At 32.3% G+C, this 15,110-nt stretch overlaps 1 protein-coding gene across 7 annotated transcripts in view; it reads right to left on the reverse strand.

Moving 5' to 3' along the window:
* The window catches only part of LOC122714402 (zwei Ig domain protein zig-8-like), a 262,470-nt gene that overhangs the window by 246,881 nt on the left and 479 nt on the right, over positions 1-15,110 (reverse strand). The window contains exon 1 of one of the 7 annotated variants that reach the window (XM_043935706.1): positions 1,185-1,794. The exons of the other annotated variants lie outside the window; for them this stretch is intronic. The gene's annotated coding sequence lies outside the window, so the exon portion shown is untranslated. Of the gene's footprint in view, positions 1-1,184; positions 1,795-15,110 lie in introns of those variants that run through there. 7 annotated transcript variants of the gene reach the window in all.

Consider the following 15,110-nt stretch of genomic DNA (forward strand, 5'->3'; position numbering starts at 1 on the left):
CAATGGATGGAATTCTTTGAAAATTAAATTTCAAAAAGAAGATTTAATCCTTTGCTTCTTGCTTATTTTTTTCATAGAAGAATCACCCTTTAACTATCGTATGAATTTCTCAAAGTAAAAATAAAAGTTACTACGAGCATATTATATTCATATGTAAAAATGAAATAAACGAATGAAAGATATATCAATAATTCAACAACGATTTCAAGGAAAAAAGAAATCTTTTCCCTTCCTTACGCGATATTTCTTTAATTCATGAAGTTCCTCGCATTCGTTTTTCCATTCATCGATTCTTGGATAACAAATAATCAGCGAAAAGAAAAAAAAAAGGCGCGTTCGATATCTCGTTTTCAAGACAAATATCGATAATTTCTCTATCAGACCGGGGATCGTGCATTCGATAACGTTGCCGAGCTATTAAAGCCTTCTTAGGATTTCTCGAGGATTGGTATTCCCTTTCGAATTGGAACAAATAACAGTTTCATGGAAACGCGGATCGAGAAACGACGAGGCCTTTGCGATAATTGGAAATGTAAATAAGCTGGAAAACCTTCGCTGGCGGGCTACGTCTTAATTTGAATTTTAAAGTTACGTTTAGAGAAACGGTCTCGAGCGTTGCGTTACTGAGAAAAGTCGTAAGCGATACGCCTCTTCTTGGAGGCTGCCTTCCAAATTATGTTTACCATACCCTTGCATAACTGTGTTTCCACGATTTTTCAAATGAGCCACGATTCTTTCATGTCCTAATAGGTGTGACAATGTTGTAAGATAAAATATTGTATTCATAAAATAGTGATTTTTAAAAGATAGAAGTGAAAATGATGTTTGAAATAAATTTTATATTAGTCTCAGTATATTCTTTTTTTAAAAATATTTCGTAGATGAATGGAATATATTATTTACGTTTACATATAAAAATAAATTAGAATTATTTTTATATGCAATAAATAATGATAAAGAAGCTGTTAATTTTCTTAAGATAAAATGAATCAGTGAAAGTTTTTTGAATAAAAAATTTTTTATACGATGTGATTACTAATGGAATCGAAGAAAAGTGCAACGCATATTTAAAACGAAAATATCCTCTATGAATTTGCATACGAGAAAAGATCAAAATCTATGTAAATAGCGATTATAATATGACAAAATATTCCATTCAGTTGGCAAAAAAAGAATGTGTTTACCTTTGATAAATAGTCTCAAGATACAGCCGATCTAATGCCGATCTCTCGTTTCGCTTGGTTCATCGCAAAGCTATTTTCTATCCCCGTGAATCGCCACGATATTCTCGATTCTCGATCTCGAGGTACGTGAAGCGTCTGTGTTAAAAGAAACTGAAGGGAAGTCCTTCAGCAAAGTCCATTATCCATCGTGTAAACCGCTCGAGCCTCTTCTACTTCTAACCAATGAAATCGAGTCTCTTTTTTAACCTTATCTACACATTTCAACGCAACCCCGTTCAATCAACACCCACACAATCTTCTTTTCCACCTTTATCTACCAGTCCTTTCATCCAATCGTCTAATAATAAAAATCAACAAGAACACATCTCACAATATACTCGACTCACAAAAATCTTCCTGTCTATTTACCACACTTTTACATCACTGCCTACACACTCGAGTATTATCGTATGTCACTCTCGATCCAACCACGCTCTCGTACCTCGTGAAACTCGCGAGGTGGTTGGGACACGACTCGATCACATGGAAACGTGGTTCGATAATTTATTCCCTTTGTGCAACTCGACGTATTTGTAGGAAGCGAAAAAAAAAAGAGGGAGGGGAGGGGTAAGAACGAACGAGGCACGCACGATAAAACTAAAAAAATCTTGGCGAGGACGCGGAAACGTGGTCGGAAAAAGTATTTTTCGAGCCGCGAAGACACCGTGATCTCGCTCGTGAGGCGCAGCGCACTTCGCAAGGGGCGCGGCGTAACTGAGCTCTACGAATCAACCCCCGTCCTTTCTCTCTCGCTCCGTATCCCATCTCCCTCTATCATTCTCCTTCTCCGTCCCTCGACCACGCAGACTCCCTCCCTCCCATCTGGCAGATCCTCTCTCCTCCTTCCACCCTCTCCCTCTCTCTCTCACTCTCCCGGTCTCCTCTTTCATTCCTCTTTTCCTCCATCCCCGTTTCTGGCTGTCTCCTCTTTCTTGCCCTTCTTTCTCCACCCCCTGCGTCTCCTCGCCTTTCTTTTACCCGCTAAACGCGGCTCAATCCTCACCCCCCGTTTTGGTCCCAGTGCAGAAGCAACCCATTGCGCGAGCATATTTCTCCCTGACCCCCATACCAATCCCTTCTCACCTGATCCCTCAACCAATACCTCCTCCTCCTCCTCTTCCTCGTCCCCAAAGGGTTTTCTTCTCCTTCTTTCCCATCGTGTCATTTGCATCCTCTCCTCGACACGTTTGTGTATGGGCAAATGTACGTATACAAAGATACTTTCCCTCTTCCCTGTGCCGTTTATCCTGTACGCGCCCTTTGTTTTTCGCCACTTCTTTCGTTTGCTATTTTGCTTCTATCGAGGCTACTTCTTCTCCCCCCACGAGAGCATTCGTGAGTTTCGAGTGCATAGCTCTCGAGATGCGATGCTTTTTATCGCGATTCATTGCTTTCGTTTCCTCCGATTTTTTCCCGAGTTTTTTCGACGCCCGACAGAAATCTGCCACTTCGAATGGAAGGAATGGATAAGTAAAGACTTTTGTTCCCACGAGCGCTATCTTCGAATCGCTAACGCTCGCCACGATCCTTCCATCTTAATTATTGTTTTAAGGTAATTAGTATTGTCTGTCTTTTCGCGCGTTGTTCAATTCCATTGCTCCTGGGTTGAATAAATATTTGTTACTGTCTTTGTTATTTTCTACCGATGTCGTCGATCCTTTGTCTCGATCCTGTCGCCGAATCCAATTTTATTTTACGTTAAGGCCGGATAAAATTTCGTAGTAAAGGTTTATAGACAGGTGTTTCGAAAAATGAAAAATACTTGGAATACGTTTGCATTTTGTGAGGATCGAGCTTAACGTGATTTAGGATTCGAGAAATATTTCATCGTTATTTGACATTTGTATTTTTGTTGTTGAATTTGTAAATGTTTACCAAAGCAGATAATAATAATTCAACTCTTGCGATTTGATAAGTTAATCAATCCTTAAACTAATTTCTTCGAACAGCTTCTTCTGCACTTCTCAAGTGATTCGAATAAAAAAACTAATATATCAAGTGTCATCGGATATCTTCAAACTTCAAAGCATTTTTCGCAGAGATTATCAATTCGAGCATTCTCGAAACTTTGAGAGACGTTAACTCATCAAAGTTGGTAATTGCCCTATATCTTTGTAGAAAATTTCATCAGATCAGAGTTGAAGTCCGCTTCAAACTACTTTCACTTTTATTCTTTTATTTTTCATTATACATATATTATATCTCCATTATTTTTCATTTTTAATCTGATATTTCCTATATTAAATTTTACTATATCTTTATTATTTTATTTTCATTATTAATTATCGTCTATAGATAAATAAATTTAGGTAGAGATACTTTTTAAACTCTCTTTCATTATTATTTTTTTTTTTTTACTCTCAGCAATCTCGGTTCAACTTTATCAAAGATTTCCTCGATGTTTTAAGTTTTTAAAGAATCTACAAAAATTTATTCGCTTTTTAATATCCTTAGAATATTACCTAGAAAGTTACGCCATTTTTTCAAAACACGCTAACTTTGAGAGGATAACAAAACGTGTAATATCAAGATACAAGAATATAAATTCAACTATCCCCTTCACTATTTTACGAGTGTCAATGACACTAATTCGTTAAATCACCATAATCAACCAAATACATTTAAACAATCGATATTTCGCATCTCATAAAATGTTTTTCTTACTATCTCTCGCAAAATACAAAAAAAAAAAAAAAAGNNNAAAAAAAAAAAAAAAAAAAAAAAGAAAATGTACAAATCTAAAATTTCCATTAAAACAATAGATTCGTAACACACAAACGCACAGGCGATAAACAAAGTTAAAAGGGAATATGAAAAAGTTCACCGATAACGTGTGTTTTGTTTCCGGTACGGAACAACGAGCATCAACGTTCTAGAACGGTGCTTACCACCGATTTCAATAAAAGCTAACAGTTCGTGGCATTTTGTTTGATTCGGGGGGCGGCACGATCAAAGGGACGATTCGGTTAAGCGTCCGATGATTGATCGACCGGTAATGCCGGATGGGATTGAAAAAAAACTTAATCTGTCGAGCCGTCTGCCGAGTCCGGGAATTAATATCACGAGAACCAGATTAGCCTCGGCCGTGGAACGCTCGGTTGCACTTCGATTTACCATCCAATGATCGAGTGCCGCTTAAATCACTGCCGATTACGGGTGTGCCTCGATGCTACTCCTGTTACGGCCAAAGTGCGCGGCGTAACGCGTTACACAACGATTATAGCCCCGACAGGTTGTAATGGCGAGGGCTTGATTAAGGGTTCAATCACGTCCTATTTTCATTACACTCGATTCTACGTTCGAATATTATTCCATCATCTTTAGAGTTATCGACGTTCGTGTTCTGCCGCGATAACGATTAGATTTTCGTTGCGGGCGTTTCGTTGCGATACACGACATGCGAACGAGGATGTATTGCGATTCGAAATACTTTTTTCTTTCTTTTATGCATGAATTTTGTATAAATGTGTAACTGTTTCATTATTAGAACGGATTAAAGAATATGCCGGATAATATATATTTCGATTGAAATATTCGAGAGTAAAAACGTGAAGAAATACGTGAAATCTGATATTTCCTATCCATTAATCTTACGCATTATTTAACCAACGTGGAAAATATATTTTCAGGAAATTAATATTTTCCTATAATCCTCAATATCGGCGTACAATAAAGCAATAACCAGTATCACAAACAATTAATAAAAAAGCAACTACTTTTTGATTCAATTTTAATCATTAAGAATTCGTATCCCCTAATTGCAATTCATAATTTAACTTTGAAATTTTTATTTAATCCTTTCAATTCCTTACAGATCTGAAATTAACTTCATAAATCTTGACAAGAAGAGCGAATAAACGTGTGAAATATTCTTCGAAGAAAACAATTTATAATATTTTACATAAAATTACCGAGATTAAACTAGAATCGAACTAATCAAATTTCTTCCATTCTTTCTCTCTGAAAAGGTATACGATCGTAACAGTTCTTGGTATTTTCAACACATTGGAGTGTAGTTCACGAGCAATTGTTGACAAACGAATATTTATCGATCAATAAGAGATACGCTTCCGAGATAAAATCCACGAAAACGCAAAATTTCTTCGATGCTTGTTTTGTGTTCGAACGTCAGAGAGCACAATCTGGTGTCTAAAGTCTGCGCGAGAAGCAAATATCCTGGTCCCACAGAAGGCGGAGGGTACAGAGAGGTTGGTAAAATTTCAAATTTCGTCACGCCGCAATAGGTACGCCTATATAAATATTTTATGCGGTCGAACGACAAGGGAGATCGGTACGCGCGCACCATCGAGGGTTCGCCTCATAAATTTCATATTTCTGTGTCATCCCTTTTCATCGAACAGGGCCGAGGGAGTGCACATCGATGCTTGTGTGCAACGTACGACGAGGCGGTAGGTGAATATACTTCCCCAAAAAATGATATACATCTTGCGTGGAAATCGATCGACGTTTGTTTCATTGTTGGATTGATGATCTGAAATACCGTGACCGGTTTTTTCACCCGCTTCTTTTACCCGCTTTTTCTTTTTTTCTTGTTTTTATTATGAAAATATGATACGAAGTATATGGAAAGTTATTCAATTTTTCCCTTTAGCAGGGAATATTTATGATGACATCATAATCCGTGGTCGATTATTGTGTAATTCTTGTGGATGACGATGAAATTTATTGAGAATTTTCGATATAGAGACGGTAAATAAGCGAAGAGTGTCTGAGTGAAATTAGTAACAAATTAGATCAAATTTGAAATTAGATCAAATTTGATATGAATTTATAAATCTGAACTACTTCTGATACTTCAGTTTTTGACTTTAATAAAAGTTTTGAAAATTTAGTTCTGAAATTTTTACTTTGGTATGTATTCTACGAATCGAATCTTTTTTAAATCAAGTCCTAAGAATTCAGAAATCATTACTACTGCGTTAAATTTTACATAATATTTTTGTATGTATAAAAAAAAAGTTTAAATTTAACAAATATATTGCAATTGTATTCAGCATACCAGAAATATCTGTTGCAATTATATTATTTATATTTAAAAATTCCATTTGCAAAATTTCAGACATTTTGAATTTTTTCGAGGATGTTGACAACTCTGTCTCGGAGTCATCGATTTAACGGTAGAAAATATTTAAGCTTTTGGAATGTGACGTGACATAAGAGTCCTTGTAATGTCGACAGGCTGTCAATAGACAGATATTTCTTGCCGTGTTGCAAGTGGCATGTTCCTACATGTCAAACTGTCGCCATTAGAGGACTACGGCCACATATGCATCTCGTGACATAAACTAACCGATACATTCATCTAAACATTCTTTAAAATCATATTATACTGTCTAAATCTCATATAAAACGTATCACCGTCATGTAATTATAATATATATTGTCCCAAAATTACTAATCTCATCTTCATGTGATGCGAATTAAAATTTTTGACTAAATCAAAAAACTAAATATTTCACATACTATAATTATCATAATAATCCAATAAATATCGAGAGCTTTATTGGATACTGAATACTAGATGAACCTTTCATACTATTTATTTAAAAATAAAATAAAATTGCTCTCAAATGAACCTTATTTTAGCACCTATCCAAGATAGAATCAAATGTTTATCATACGTCTGTAATTCCTACGAATTTGAAGAGAGAAGAAATGAATGTGAATTAAATAAAATATCGATTTCAAATTTCATACAGCAGACTTGAAACCTATTTTAAAGATTTTGTTTCGAAAAATTGAAAGATAGATGCTAAAATGGACATTATTGTACTTGGAAATATAATACTATAATGACATAACCCTCATCATTTGAAAAATGTTAGAGCAAGGAATTCGATGTATTCGAATCAATTAATAGAGACGATAAATGATTAAAAGTTTCGTGTTTTAAAGCTGCGCTTTATTTTTCTCGTCTTAGGTGTAGAAGAAATAAATCATTCTCTTTGTAAAGAGTAGGGCAGGAAGACTACTCCTTTACGGTACGGTTTCAAAGGTAAGTAGGGAAAGTCAAGGAAGAAAGAACGAGCGAGTAAATGATCTACTTTCTAACGATACCTCAGAAACACACTTCTTTAACCATAATAAGAAGATACACAATGGCCAAGGAATTTCTTGTCTAACCAGGGATATTTATAAATCGAAGAAAAGGCTTCGTCAAATGGAAGTTTATCTTTTCATATGTTTCATGACTTCCTTCTTTGGAAGTTTATATATATAATAATAATAACAATCGTAATGTTCTTTTCTTTTTTCTTTACAAATATCGTTCCACTTTTTCAAAAATATATATTTTATCGCGTAATGTTGTATTAAGATAAATAATTGGAAATTCAACGATTAAAACGGAAGAAGGATCACTTTTTAATTGTGACAAGATATATATGTCAAGATTTATTACTTATATTTTACTTTTGACTCAATATACTTCTCCTAAAAATTTCCAAATATTACTTTTTATAGTGGACTATCTATTACATTAAAAAAAAAAAAAAAGAAAAGAGAGAAAGAAAATCTCGTTCTTCAAAAAATTTCTCAAATCTGCTACATACATACATATATATATATACTTTAATCCAATTATATAAATCCAATTTAATATCAATAATTAAAATTTCCTCCGCTATTCATTAAATCTTGCACGTCGAGATAGCAAAATTATCATTCAACTTCGAACAAGACAGCAAGTCGTACGAATCATAGAAACCGAAGTAGATGCGGTCGAGGGAGGCTGGTCGGTTCGCCTCAAATTTCCGACATTGCACCTACCTTAATGTCGTTCCTGTGCGGATATTGGAGGTAACGGGTATATAGGTTGGTTGGTACCACGACACAACCGATGCACCCGATATAACCGTATCTGTCGCTTGTCCGTGAATCTGCCACACGGATACGGATACACGCGTGTACGTACGCGAGGGTGTAGAAATGTAAATGGCCGAGAATGAGAGCAAGAGGTGGAGGAAGAAATAAGACGGCGGGAATGATATTACTGGACTAGGAAAAATTGGGTTTCCCACGCAGATTAAAATGTAACCCTCATACGACGAGATGGGAATAGAAATGAAATTGCTACTTCGTTTCACAACGATATTTCCCTCATTGTTGAATGATGTGTATTGCGCTCGCTTTATTCATTAAGGGATTTCCAAGCGTGTGGGAATGAGGTTAGGCGTAAGTGAAAGTGCCGGGGAATTTACGCGTCGATAGTATTATGGGCGGTTTAATTGGAATTATATGTATACATCAAACTGATTTACATCGGGCGAATTATGAATTTGTTGCATTTCGATCGTAAATAGATAGATTTGACGTGTTTTTTCCGATGATTTTAATGTACGGGTTTAATTTACATTTTGAATAGGATATAATTTAATATAGGAATGTATGAATTTTGATGAAAATTTATAGGATTTATTTTTTTTTTTAAACAATCAAAAAAGTTTGTTGTTCGGTCATATTTTTTTATTTTAAGAGGAAGCGTTCTCTTGGCATAGGCGCGTTTAAATCATAAACGATGGAAAGTATATAAAAAATTTCTTAATTAAAAGTTTTTAACGATCTATAAATCTTTGGGAACAATTTTTTCGAAATATTGTTTTTTCACGAAAATTAAATTGACATTTTTGTGAAAAATTTTTTTTTATAAATTTTTTTCTACATTTTCAGTATACTACAAAAATTATTGAATTTTTCACTGAATATTTTAAATATCTTTTACATTTTCAATTTTATCAAATTATTGATGTATGAAAATATTTAAATTTTTATATCATATATGGATAATATATGAGAAAATATACAAGAAATTGAAATAAATTGCGGAGAGGCATTCCTTTTTACGTTCATTTTTGATTAAAAAATACTACATTTGGAAAATGATATTAAAATATATTACACGTTACCTAAATGTTATCTGAAATCAATAAATGAAATGTATGGAATAAATATATGTGAAATTTATATTTTCGCGTTCAAATATAATATAAGGTAAAATAATTGTTACATATCATATGATATGATAATCTTTAAAGCATTATCATAACGATCACGTGAAAAATATTATGATAAAAAAGATATTTAAATGCAAATTAATTTCTTCACTTTGATTATATATATCTCTAAATTATTCTCCAATTAATTTCTACTTATATCCCTTATAATTCTTGATTACACCACATGTAATTAATGTGATTATCACGTGTAATCAATTATGGTATTCCTTAGGAGAAGATACAAATTTTTTTTAACTTCTAAAGAAACGAGATATCTTTTTTAACTTCTAAAGAACGAGAAACAAATGTATCTCGGGAATCAATGCATCCCAATAGGTTGACTGATAATTAATTAATTACACAAAAGGCTATTGCCAGCGGAATGGATTTAAAGGAATCATTATTCATTCCCAATGGATGAACCACGGAGGCTTAACGACGTCGCAGTGACAATTTTCTTTTTCCTCCGCCAATAGCATCGAGGAACGATGCTCTTAAGGGACGTTGTTCACCGACGTTTAACAAATGCTTCCCTCTTTTTTCCTTTACTTTCCTGCGAGCACGTCCAACAGTCGTTTCCTCAAAGTTTCGTCGTTAAGCAGAGATTTACAAGTCGCGGTTAAAATCAATTAAGCAAGTGCCTACGATTTAATTCCTCGCCTTTGTTCGTCACAAATTTGTTTTAAACTGAAATCTTCCGCGTAACACTTTTATCGAGTTGCACGTAATCTATTGTACAATAGAGAATTTATTATGAAATTTACGAATACTATTGGTAAAAGATTTTGTTCCGATTTTAGAGTTTAATCGAGTTTAATGAAAGAAATTAAAGAAATAACGTGATTCCTAAATGAATTAAAATATTGGAGATGGAGAAAAACAAAATTTTACTTTACCATTAATCGAATAACTTAAGAAAATTTCGGAATGTTGTCGATTTAAGAGGAAATTAAGAGCATGGTTTGTTAAACCATGATCAATGAAGAAAATTTTATCTTACTGTGAATCGAGTACTTGATCACATTTTTATTTTTGCAAAAACAACCAAAAATAGTTCGATGATATTGATACATTTGTTTATTTCGATAAATTTAATTATTTTTCAAAAAATTATTGTACTACTCAGTTAAATGGATTGATTGATTTTATGTTATCGTATAATTTATGAATTTTAACTTTTTTTCTATATATTATATGAAATTGTAATTGTCATTAAAAAGATTCCGCTTTTTCAGTTTTTCTCATAAAATTGGCGAATTCTTACTATCAAATATTTTCTAGATTCTTCTCCTAAGTATATCTTCTCCCTGAGGACACCATACCGCGACGTCTGATTAATGACCGTGCTTTTCTACTTTTTGCTATTTCACACTGAACAATTTTCCTTCTGATGGGTTATAAAAATCATGTTCACACTACTCAGTTTCCTCCGGATAAATCATTTGTCGTTATTAAGTGGAATAAAAACGTTCATTTATCTCAATTTTAGATAATCAAATAGAGCCTATCATATAATATTTTTAATTGTTATAATAAAATGAATGACGAATTTTAATAGCGAAATTCCAATTATTATAACTCCTATTATAGCTTCTATTCTTTCTAACAACAATATATATAGAAATATTGAAATATTATCAAATAGAAACTCATTTTAATTAAATTTTTACGATATCATCATTACCCTAATATCTAAATATCTCAAGAGAATTTATTCTAATCCTTCTAAGAATTTATTGAATCCTTATTAAATGGACAACCAAATCTCAATATCAGCATGTTGTTTAATCATTACATACGACAACTTTGATATTGCAAAGCTATAGATGCATATTTAAATTTCTATTCATAAATGCACCGCAAAAAATCTTACAAACTATACTTGTTTTCAACTAATTTCAAATGATATAAATCATAATTTCTTCATTCTTATTTTCCCTACGTACTTTATATATTTATCTAACAGCTACTCTTAATAATAAAAGTTCTCTGACTATGTTCTGCAAAAGAGACGCAACATCAAGAGATTCATTTGCAATTCCCATTCCATTTATTACTTTCCATACTCTACTTTCACAAAAAAAAAAAAAAAAAAAATAGTCGAATTTCGATAATTCCCAACAGACGAAATTTATAAATTTTTCATCGTTTGAAATCTTACAATTGAAAAATTAATTATCCTCGCAAAGTCTTCGATTGTTAACTTCTCTTGTTCAAAAACTTTGATGAAACGAAACTTTCGCAACTCAAAAATTTCAGTTCGTCCCATGAGATTCGAATATACCGAGGCTCGACTATGTTAAGATAATTAACTATTTAAAATTTAATAGGTAGAACTGGTATATAAAATCACCGCTTTTATTTGTCCCACTTTTTCAAACGATCGAGAGGACTAATAACTAAAGGTTTAATAACTTTTATACATAAAACATAGAAATTAAGGATCGTAAAATTTTTAACGGGAAAAGTTAAAAAGCTATACAATAGAGAAGATAGTATGGACCGTTACAATTTTGAGTTACGTACAATAATGACATTAATAAAATTTTTTGCGAGCTACATGATGTAACGTTACAACATTCGAAACAACAGTCGTTCGTTTTCGTTAAAGTCTTGCTGCACAGTAAACGTCTGTAGTTAACGTTGCAGTGAAAAGTTTGTGTAAGCTCCTCTGTCCCACAGAGATTTACAACGGTTTATTTTACGGTTTACAGGAAACTAAAAACTGTAAGCTAGTTAGAAGAACTTTAGCGTCGGAAAAAAAGTATGTATAATCTTGATAGCGACGTGAGTCAATTGTGCGATAATTTTATATATAAAAAAAAAAAAAAGAAAAAGAAAAAGAAAAATACTATCACTATGTCAGATACCAGGAACAAAATTAACATTGCATCTACCGATGAAACAAAAAAAACTGCATCGAAAGAATTACTATACTTCACGCAAAATTTTATTTGAAATTTATTCTCTTCGTTACCTCGAGACTTTTTAAATAAAAAATGAAAATTGATATTCCGTATCACAACCATGTTATAATACAAATATATTAATGTCATCGAAATTTCACCTGGAATAATGAATATAAAGTAGCAAAGAGAGTTTTATGCAGTCCGAAATTAGGTGTATGCACTTAGCGTTAATGTGTCCCTCTACTCCATCAGTATTATACGCATAAATTTGTCGCTACGGTTTTAAGGTTCCAAAATAAAGTACTGTGAAATGGTTCCGTACGTTAATGTACGCGGTATGAAGATTTATACAGTTTCGAGGCAGATTTATGTTGTAAAGCTTATTTGCATAAACGCATATGAACGAAGGATTCCAATCGACGCGCAATTATATATATTTTTTTTTAAATCGAGCTTCGCGAAAAAATAAAGATATTTTTACACAAATTGAAAGCCAAGATGAAAGGATATTCCGATGTTAATGGAACCGTTGAAAATTAAAGGCGTTGGGAATAAAGTAAAATATAATAAGAGAGAAAAAAAATGTGGAAAGGAGAAATGAGAAACGGTGTTAAATGTCTACATCAGCAATTCGTGACCTAGGGCAGAACAATCGAGTTAATAAATAACTTGGAACAGTATTGCAATCAGTAGAAGTCGTCTGAAAGGATGTGTCGATGAGTTAAATCGAATCACCATCTGTTACGAAAAAGGACAGGGGAAGAAATGAGAGAAAAATGAAGCTTTCAGGCGTGTATACGTCTTCGATCAAGACTATTGCGATGAATACTTATCGATCAATATATAATTCTATTAATATTATAATAATAGTTATATCGTAATACAAATGGAGATGAAATTACAATTTTTTTCTAAACTTTTTTCTATTTTTATATTCTCTATTATAATTACGACTATTATCTTTTTCTTGTACATATTTTGGATAAATGGAAATAATCAATGCATGGCTCATAAGAGGAAAAGATAGCAAAAGTCTTTTTACAGACTGAAGAAAAAATATTGATAAAATTCGAAGATATTTGTTTCTTAGAAAAGTTCAACAATCTTGATGATCTAGATGACACTTAGAACTACAAGAAATATTATGAAATATCAGACGACGTGAAATTAAAATCAAGACTAGTCCTATCTTGTAAAACATGAACGTATATGTGAATCGAAGACATTGTATTTCTTGTTCTGTGCAAAACAAAACTTTTAAAATAATTTTTTGAAAGAGTTCTTTAATTAACCTTTCTAGAAAGTTTTAAGGTTTACAAAAGTAAAGTCTTGGCTTTAGTTAATATTTGCATAAGTTGAAGTGAAGATATATATTACAAAAAAAAAAATGGACTTGGTATAAAGTTGGTATAAAGTTTCGTCTTGTATAAAGAAGGCAATCATTTGGCACTAGTGTGCAACAGCACTTTCACAGATTGCTTTGTTAGAATGGCCAAGCCAAACGTAAGAAGAAATTTCAGTAAAAATCGCATCGAGTAACACGAATTTTTCAAGCGGAAAGAAGATTTCTGTTTTTCACTGTACCTCATTTTAAACATTCCTTGATTCTCACTGTTTCTTTTAAAGCAATTATGAAAAGAACAATGTTTAATTCTATTCATTCAGAAAGAAAAAAAAATCAAAAATATTTTTGAAAATGAAATTAATTAACCTAAGATTTCCATGGAAAGATTGTGAGATTTCATTGCAAATTATGATGAATATCAAATAATGAAGTAAGATTCAACGAAAAAATAAATTATAATGAAAAGACGATTCAAACAAATTTTTACTTTCTCTTTACATTCTATTCTCTCACATCTGCGTATTCCTATTTTTCTCTATATATATATATGAAAATATTCATCGATTTCATCATGTATGACTTAATACTCTTTAGATGAATTTAATTTTTGGCGTCGACCATTAGTTTTCAACTTTCAACCTTCTTTCTTATCTTAACTATAATTACTTTTATGAGAAAATAATGCAAATCTTCTTACGATATCACAATATTTTTCTTTTCGTGAATGAGAAAGATTATTGTTGAATATAAATTTTGTTTTAACTAAAAACTTGTAAATTATATCTTTGAGAATTATTTCAGTATAACCGGGTATGCCATTTATTACAAGAGATTCATCGAAAATAAATTAAGAATAACTACAGCGAAAGTACTTCCTTAATGTGAGAAAGGTAGAAATTTTTTAATATATCTTGGCATCGTAAATTTCCACTTTCTTTGTTGTTAGGAGCTAAGATAAGTGAGAGATAACTATGATTAATTGCAGTTTCCCGATGGTTGAAACTATATTTAGTTTATTTTATCCTTAACACCAGAAATTTTTATTAATTACGACAATTAACTTCTGAAGAGGCAATTTCGTTCTATGCAGAAATAATAATAATAGGAATAACGAAGAGAGAAAAGAACTAGAGTAGAAGTTAATTTTAAAAATTGATTAAAATTACATGCTAAAATATTAACAAAGCTAAATAACGATTATATATAGCGATAATTATAAATAACGATATTTTGAATTATATAGAAAAAAACTTCAACGAGTTTAATGATCTTAAAATATATCGTATTAAATATAAATAAAATCAATTTTTCCCTATATATTTATCCGCTACGTGATCTTAATTTTCGAGATATTGGATCAATAATCGAACGAGAAGTTTTTATAACTTTTAAAGTAACTTTTAGTGTTTTAAAAACGCGTAGGCATTGTCTCAAGTGTTTGCCAAATTTTGTGAAGTGTTGATATCTCATTACCATAGAATTACGAACAGCGAAAGTATGTGTTTTGATAAGCAACGTCTCGTAAACGTCTACCCGGCATAACAATTACGCCCCAAGTTATATATGCATGGCGTGAACGCCAGCTTCTTCGTATAACTGCATCGGCGTGTTGCCAAGC

Source organism: Apis laboriosa, unplaced genomic scaffold (assembly GCF_014066325.1).
Source record: "Apis laboriosa isolate Shangri-la unplaced genomic scaffold, ASM1406632v1 scaffold2_cov157, whole genome shotgun sequence".
In the NCBI taxonomy this organism is placed as follows: domain Eukaryota; kingdom Metazoa; phylum Arthropoda; class Insecta; order Hymenoptera; family Apidae; genus Apis; species Apis laboriosa.